This window comes from Vulpes lagopus, chromosome 10 (genome assembly GCF_018345385.1).
Source record: "Vulpes lagopus strain Blue_001 chromosome 10, ASM1834538v1, whole genome shotgun sequence".
NCBI classification, from domain to species: domain Eukaryota; kingdom Metazoa; phylum Chordata; class Mammalia; order Carnivora; family Canidae; genus Vulpes; species Vulpes lagopus.
The window spans coordinates 66,587,991-66,595,947 of NC_054833.1; positions in this window are offsets into that span (position 1 = coordinate 66,587,991).

The following is a 7,957-nucleotide window of genomic DNA, read 5'->3' on the forward strand; positions in this document are numbered from 1 at the left end:
ACTGTTTAAGCATAAGAGTAATTATCTATCATGAGAGCATCAGACTCTGTGACCGATGGCTTATACTACAGAAAGTAAGTTCATTTGACCCAAGGAAGACTTTCATAATTGCAGAAATAATTAAACCCTGGATAAATGTCCTCTGCAGGAACCATGAAATCTCTATTCTTGGATTATCTAAGAACAGGGTAAGATGACGGGCTACAGAGACATGTTTAGGTGTTCATTTGCATGGAGGTTGGGCAGTGTCAAGAGCTGGATGGATAATTCCAGACCAATGCTGAAGGAAACCTCTGTGCAGGCTGAGCTCCTAAGTGCCTCAGTGGGAAACCCGCCAGCTCCCCACAGAACAGAATTTCCTAAACCTTAGCCAAAAATCAAAGCCTAAAAATGCTCTGTTTTGCTCTTGCAAAATAAATTTATCAACTCTAAAAATAACCAGGACAAAGCCAAGAGATGAAAGTGACTCTAAATGGGTTTCAAACACATGTGTGTCAAATTTTTGCAAAGACTGTCACAGTCAGATCCTTAGGACTCTTGCATTAGCAGAGAGGTACCCAAGAGAATCTCTTACGATGCAGGGTGAAAGGACACACGCCCAGAGGCAAAATGGTGAACTTCATGGGTCCCCAAGCTTCATTCAGCTAGCAACAGATCCAGTGTTTATTACCAGAAAATGAGTACAAATATCAATTGTTTATCTGATGAATTCAGTAGGTCATAATGAATATGTTAATCTATTAAATATAATCTGAAACTTGACGTTGCATGTAGAATGGAGATATATGGCCCTTCTTTGTAAATATCTATAAAGCCTGACCATAAACAGTCATTCTGACTAAGAGGAACTTGACTTCTATGTTAACCTAACCATCTCTTCAGAGGGCTTTTTAATTTAGTTCTAAAGCATAGTATTTCACTGTAGGAAATTACATAGAGAGAAGTAATTACAGAGGGATACACTGTACCACGAACGTGGTGGTTAGTGAAGTTGGCCTTCTTATGAGCCATGAGGCCAGGTTCATCGCATCCTCCCCAAGAAAACATAAAGGGGAGGCTCTTTTTGTAAATGCATGGCTAGGAACAAGAAGTCTGTTGACTTACAAGTTACCATACACTGATATGTTTTCTTTTTAAAAGGCAATACTGTAGTGCCAGATTAACTCAAGGACGCCTGAAGCCTGAGAGGTCATGTAGCCAAGGGGTGTGTCTGGCTCTGGGGATGGATCCTCCCGACTGTCCCCCCTCCCACCCCCGCACTGACCACCTTCTGCATCTAGTGATACACCTGCCACCCACACTTCACTTCCCTCCTGAGCTGAGTGAGAATGCTGAGTGAGGATATGCATATGTTTGAATTTGTTTAATTAGCCAGGAATAGGAAAGCAGTGACTCTTTTGGTTTCCAAGCAGATGTTAAACTAATTTTGGGAAAGAACAAGAGCCCCAGAGAGTCTGAAGAATGACTCAGCTTCAGTCCCTCACAAGTTCCATCACACTTGGGGACGTGCCCATCTGAGACTCTCCTGCCATCAGGATTCTGAATCTTAAAGAGGCCTCTCAGACCTCTGCTCTTCCCGTTGTCCCACCAGCACACTCCCTCCCAGCCTGGTCTGCTCCCGGTCTCAGGCTCCTTCCCTACCCTGTCAGACTCATGTGACCCGCACTGCCCATTCAAACCCCAAGATCCTTCCACCATGCTCCCACCAGTCCCTGGATGCCTCTAGTTGGGCCCTGAACAGTCAGCCACCAGTGAGGGACTGCCAAATCACACACTCTGTGTTCCTGACCTCGGTCTCCACATGGAACTATTAAGATGGAACTTGCCTGAGGTTGTGGATACCTCTAAGCAACTGATTTATTTAACTCTCACTGGTTTCTTGTTGAACCTTCCAAAAATAAAGCATTTATGTTAAGAATATCTTGGTCAGGAGCACCTGGGTGGCTCAGTGGTTGAGCATCTGCCTTTGGCTCAGGTTGTGATCCCAGGGTCTTGGAATTGAGTCCCTATCAGGTTCCCCACAGGGAGCCTGCTTCTCCCTCTGCCTGTGTCTCTGCCTCTCTCTGTGTGTCTCTCATGAATAAATAAATAAAATCTTAAAAAAATAAAGAGAGAGAATATCTTGGTTAAGTTTAATTCAGAAAGGGAGGGCCATTGGTTTGAATGTGAGCACTGGTCAAGCATTCTTCTCCAAGTTAGCCTTATCATTAACAAAGCTGATCTCTCATTTTCATTAGTCTGATTCCTCACTCAACTCAGGTTTCTTCGCTGATTTTGAACTGTATCTGTGATGGTGGGGGTGGGAAAGAATGACATCGATAGTTATTTTCCAAATGCTCAACCACTGGTGACCTTTGATCTCTGGTCCCACCTTCGTCTGTGTACAGAGACGGCCTTCCCCTAATCCACAGAAACGGGAAAGAAGAAATGAATACAGATAAAAGGAACAGTTAATGAAACGAAACCATTTTTTAGAATGGTCTTGAAGATTAAAAAAAACCAAAACCTGAAATTAAAAACAAGAAAGAGGACGTAATTGCATATACGGATTTGTAAACTCAGCAAAACAGATAATTTTCTAGGAAAACACAGTTACCAAAATTAACTCAAGTAGAAACAGTCACACAGAAAAAAAAAAGGCAAAGGATAAGAAAAAGTAATTCATAAAAGAAAAATACTAATAAAAATGTGAAAAGATGCTTAGCCTACCTAGTATCCAGCAAACATGAACTAAAGCATTATGATATCTAAGTCCTTCACAGGGACTAATATATTTGAAAGGGATAAAAGTGTTAGGAAAAATGTGGGAAATACACACTTTCACACACTTGTGCATATGGCTCCTGGGAGGCAGCCTGAGTGGAGATTTTTAAAGTGGACTTTTCATATTTTACTCTTTTTTTTTTTTTTTAAGGACTTTATTCATAAGAGCAGAGAGAGGCAGAGATATAGGCAGAGGGAGAAGTAGGCTCCCTGCAGGGAGCCCAATGCAGGACTCTGGGATCACACCCTGAGCCCAAGGCACACGCTTAACCACTGAGCCACCCAGATGACCCCTATTTTATTCTATTTCTGTATTTGAATTTTTGTAAGAATGTTTTTTGTATTATACTTGAAAAATTTAAGTACACACAAGGATTTCTAAGTCCGTATACACAAGGATTGATACTAAAATTATCATAGTATGCTTAAGATTGGAGCACAAAGTAATTTGAAATGAGGACCAAGATTGTAAAATAGTTTATGTATCTGAAACACAGGTCAAAAAAGGAGAAATAGAAAAATAAGCCACAATGTACAGACTGGATATGATATAGAAAACCACGCATGCAAAAACATCAGCTCCCTGAGGACAAAAACCCTGTTCTATTTACTGCATCTCCTCACTGCACTGAGTGCCCAGTGCAGAACACTTTGTAAATGTTTGTTCAATAAATGAAAGAAAAAATGGGACTAAAGAATATCTAAAGGCACTCTGGGAATTTTGAGTTCAAAACAAACAAATGAAACAATTTGGTTCACATATATTTTGTAAATGAAATGTAAAATTATTTTCACTGGAATCTTGTTATATTCTTAATATAATCATTAAGTTTGGAATTTATACTTGCACTGGTCATTTTTCTGCAGCTGACCTTCAATTAAAAGAATGTGGTTAATCTTAGTCTTATTACTATATTTTCACAATACTGACGCGCTGGTTTTTATATTTGTTAAAATTCAAAATTTTCACCTTTTTCTATTTTGTAACATTAAATCCATTCAGGAAAATTAAAATAGCAAAGTGGTTCAATGAAATGTAAAAGTCAGGTTGCGAGTGACATAAATATGACTCTTAACGATGATAAGATCATGCTATTGAACAGGACTAAAATGCAAGATGGAGAGATGCACACCCTGCCTGTCAAGTGATATGTCATATGGGCAGTTGAAAAAAGGGAAGTGAAGATAGGAGGTACACTGGCGAAGCCTGAGAAATTGGAATTTATGGGACCATTCATCCATTTGCTCCTAAGGCTGGAGCACCCCTTTGTTTTTACAGAGCTTCTGAAGTAGTGGTGGTAATAAAGCACAGTGGCCTCTTTGGTAAACCAACCAAGTTCTGTCTGGAGGGCGAAATAATGTTTCTTGGTGCAACACCAATGCATTCATCACTGGAGGAAATCAGCAAAACTATTGAGGCATCGTTTTAAAGTTGCACTCCTCAGAGATAAAACACATGCAGTCATGTGCTCATAAATGAATCATTTTTAAGAATGGCCACAACATTAATGATACGTGTTTTGGTCAGAAAGAAAACAGAACAAGATGTTAGCAAAATTCCTTTATCAAATACTGCACAGAGAATACCAGTAGCATGCCATGTGGAAGAGGAATTGTGAACTTCTGTGTGGGCTGCCAAATCATTTCAATTTACCACTGATTGGAACCTCTGTGCAGGGTATGAATCAGTCCCTTTCATGTTTGGGATTCAGATTCGAGGGCCTAGGTGTGCAGTGGAGAAAGAGCCCCCGGGACCAACACTGATGGAAGAGCTTGTATGTGGGCAACCAAGCAGAAAAGGAGCTGCTTCCTGCACAGAATAATTGTACTAAATGCCAAACTGCACGACTGCTGTTTTTCTCAGAGAATGGTTGGTGATCTAAATAATCTGATCCTCCTTTAGGACTGAAAAACGGATAAACATTTTGAATCAAACTACAGTCACAGACAATCTGTCTTTTCAATGTGCAATAGGACAGTGAGTACCAGAATTTGCTTTCCACTCTGGAATACACTGCCCGTTAAGGGGAAAGACATGCATATTAGAAATGAGGAACAATATAAAAGTATTTCTTCAGGACACTGAGAATGCCGATAAAGACTATTTCTATGATCTCAAATGACTGGCTAACATAGTGTATGTCAGAAATCAGTATTTGGAACAGCCTGAATCTTAGCCAAGATATTGTGATTTTTTTTTTTTAATGCTAAAATGTTAGGATAACTTGGTATGACCAAACTGCAACATAACTAGCTAAGTCTCCCCCAGTTTGACTTCCCTGGTAGTTGATGGTTTTCATTGCAAATTAAATAAATTTGTTGTATATTATTGCATCTTTTAAAACTACATTGAAATGCTGCAAAGCACTATAAACAAGCATTTTTGTGAAGGCTGAACTGTCTCCTGCATGAGAGATAGGAGATAAAGCTGGAAAGCAAGACTGGGAGCAAACCTCAAACTGCTTTACCCACATTGCTGAGGTGTTTGTGGACTTGGTAAGCCCTAGTTGGGGAGGACAATTTAGGCAAATAAGCAAAAGGATCAGGTTCACATTTTAGAATGACTGCTCTGATGTCAGCATGGAGGATGACTATCAGGGAGTGTAGTGTCAACAGTTTAAAACACCTTTGATGAAAAATAACAATATAAGAGAATGACAGCAAAGTTCAAAGAAGGCAGAATTAGAAGATACCTAAATGGAAATAACAGGCCTTGATCACCAGTTGGATCTGGGGGTGGAAGGAGGAGTTTCCTGGTTTGGGCACAATTTGCTGATACTGGGAAAACAGAAGGTTTGCCATGTGTGCTGGTTATCACTATGCAACAAGTTACCCACAAAATTTAGCAGCATAAAACAACCAGAATTTATTACCTCCCAGTATATGTGGGTCAGGGATCAAGGACAGGTTCAGCTGGGTTGTTCTAGTTCAGGGTCTCTCATGGGGCTATAGTCAGGATGTCAGCTGGGACTGTGTCATCTGAAGGCTTGACCAGGGCTGGAGTTGCAAGGAGTTCACTCACATGCCTGGCAGTTAAGTGCTGGTTGTTGACAGGAGATGTCAGTTCCTTTCAAGTGAACCCCTCTATAGGGTTGCTTAAATATCCTTGTTATAACACTTGGCTTTCCCCAGATTAAGTGATCCAAGAAAGAGAGAGCGAGGAGGTGGCCACAATGTCCCTAGTGACCCTGAAGTCTCACACCATCACTTCTGCCTTATATCACTCATTAGAAGAAGGTCACTAGGCCTAACCCACATTCAAGGATAGGGGGATTAAGCTCTGCGTCTTGAAAGGAAAAGCACAAAGGAGGGGTGGATATATTTTAAAATCACCACATCACATAAGTGGATAATGAGTTCAATTCATGCTGAATTTGAAATGCCTAAGACATTCAGCCGGAAGTGTCCAGTAGGTGGATAAACATACCCCTAGATAGTCATTGCTGAGTTTAGCAAGAATAAAGTTTATAGAATGACAGAGTTAGAAGCAAGGTCACAGAGTTAAGGAGAAAATGAAAGATAAAGGAAGTGGGATCAGGCTATTCTTGAAAACTTCACCCTGAAAGGAAGTCAACAGTTAAGAGTTGAGAGTAGGAGATTTGGGTGGACAAAGGTGACAAGATCTTGGTAGAATCCCTTGCCCATTGACTTGGGTCAGAGGAGGGACCTCTTTACTTGAGAGAGAAGGAAAAGAAGAGAGAATGGGTGCTATCTAGTGTGGTCTCTAGAGCAAATAGGCAACAACAAACTGTCTATTAAAAATATAGATGTGACCTCTAAAGGAATATATCTCAAATTGGTTTGTTATCTAAGCCTCTCTACCTTCTCTTGTTGTAGGCAAACCCCTGCTACATCTCCCCCACCTGTTGTAGGTTTGTCATTCTGACTTACCTACTTTTCTGTTCCCAATCCTCTCCTAACCCCTACTCCTCCCTGGAATGGCATTTGATTGGGCTGTCTACATACAAAGAGTCACTTCAGCTTGTCCTCAGAATCTCCCCTATGGAAAGCACCCATCAGTAACCCTGATAGACTTGGCCTCTCAGGGCCCTGCCCTGCTCCTACTCTGTGGCCTAATAGGAAATCTGCTTGGATCCCTAGTAGTATGGATGAGATATTAAAACATCTTTAAATCATAGTCTGCCATTTTCCTCAGTGTGGAACAGGTGAAATTGTGCCAGTGCTATGTTCCTGTACTAGAACTCCATTTTAATGTCTAGATTCTTTCATGTATTACCTTTCAGCTCCACTAAAATTTGTTTTAATACAATGTTAAATACACATGTAGTCCCTTTTTTGCTTTTTATGGCCTCAATAAAATTTGACCACCAGTAGATGAACATTAAACTATGACAATTCATGGAAATGAATACGCTGATACCAGCAAGTCCCCATTTTAGCAGTTACCATGGTGACAATGGGCACAAATGGCTATTTAAAGGTGCTATTCTTTGAAATATCTTATTAGGTACAAGATATTAAAACTAATGAAATCATGGAGAAATTTCTTATTTTTGAAGTTTTAATGAAGGTGATTAAACTACTAATACTTTGCTACTGTTTTTAAAGCAACTATTGGAGGTTGAACACTTTTCTAGGATTGTTTGCTTAAGTCATCACATTTAATTCTCAAAAGCCACTATGGGCCAGGTATTATTTTTTCTCCTCAGGGCAGTTGAGAAAACAAGGATCAGAGAGGTTATGGAATTTGCTCAAGTCACACAGCTTGTAGGTAGAAAACCTGCAATCTGCACACGATCTTACTTAAATCCAGGTTTTTTCCATTATCCTACATCACCCTTCTAATAAATGGCAACAAATTCTAAGTAGACTACATTGGTCTACTGGACCAATATCTTACTGGATATTGCCCTCAGGGTCATTCACTATCATACCATACTACTTTATTTTCTCCATAATATCTGATCACAATCTGGAATGTTCTTATTTATTGCCTGTCTCTCACGAGATTATAAACTCAATGAAAGCAGGGTTCTAGTCTATTTCCCACTGATCATCAATACATAGCAAATTATCTAGCATAGAGCAGGTGATCAATAAGTATTTGTTGAATTAACACATGAATGAAAAAGTTCAAAGGAAGAAAAGCACTAAAAAATGCTTACATATACATACATCTTTTCGAAAAAGCATTTGACAAGTTTAAGACAGAATTTAAATTATGATTGTTGTA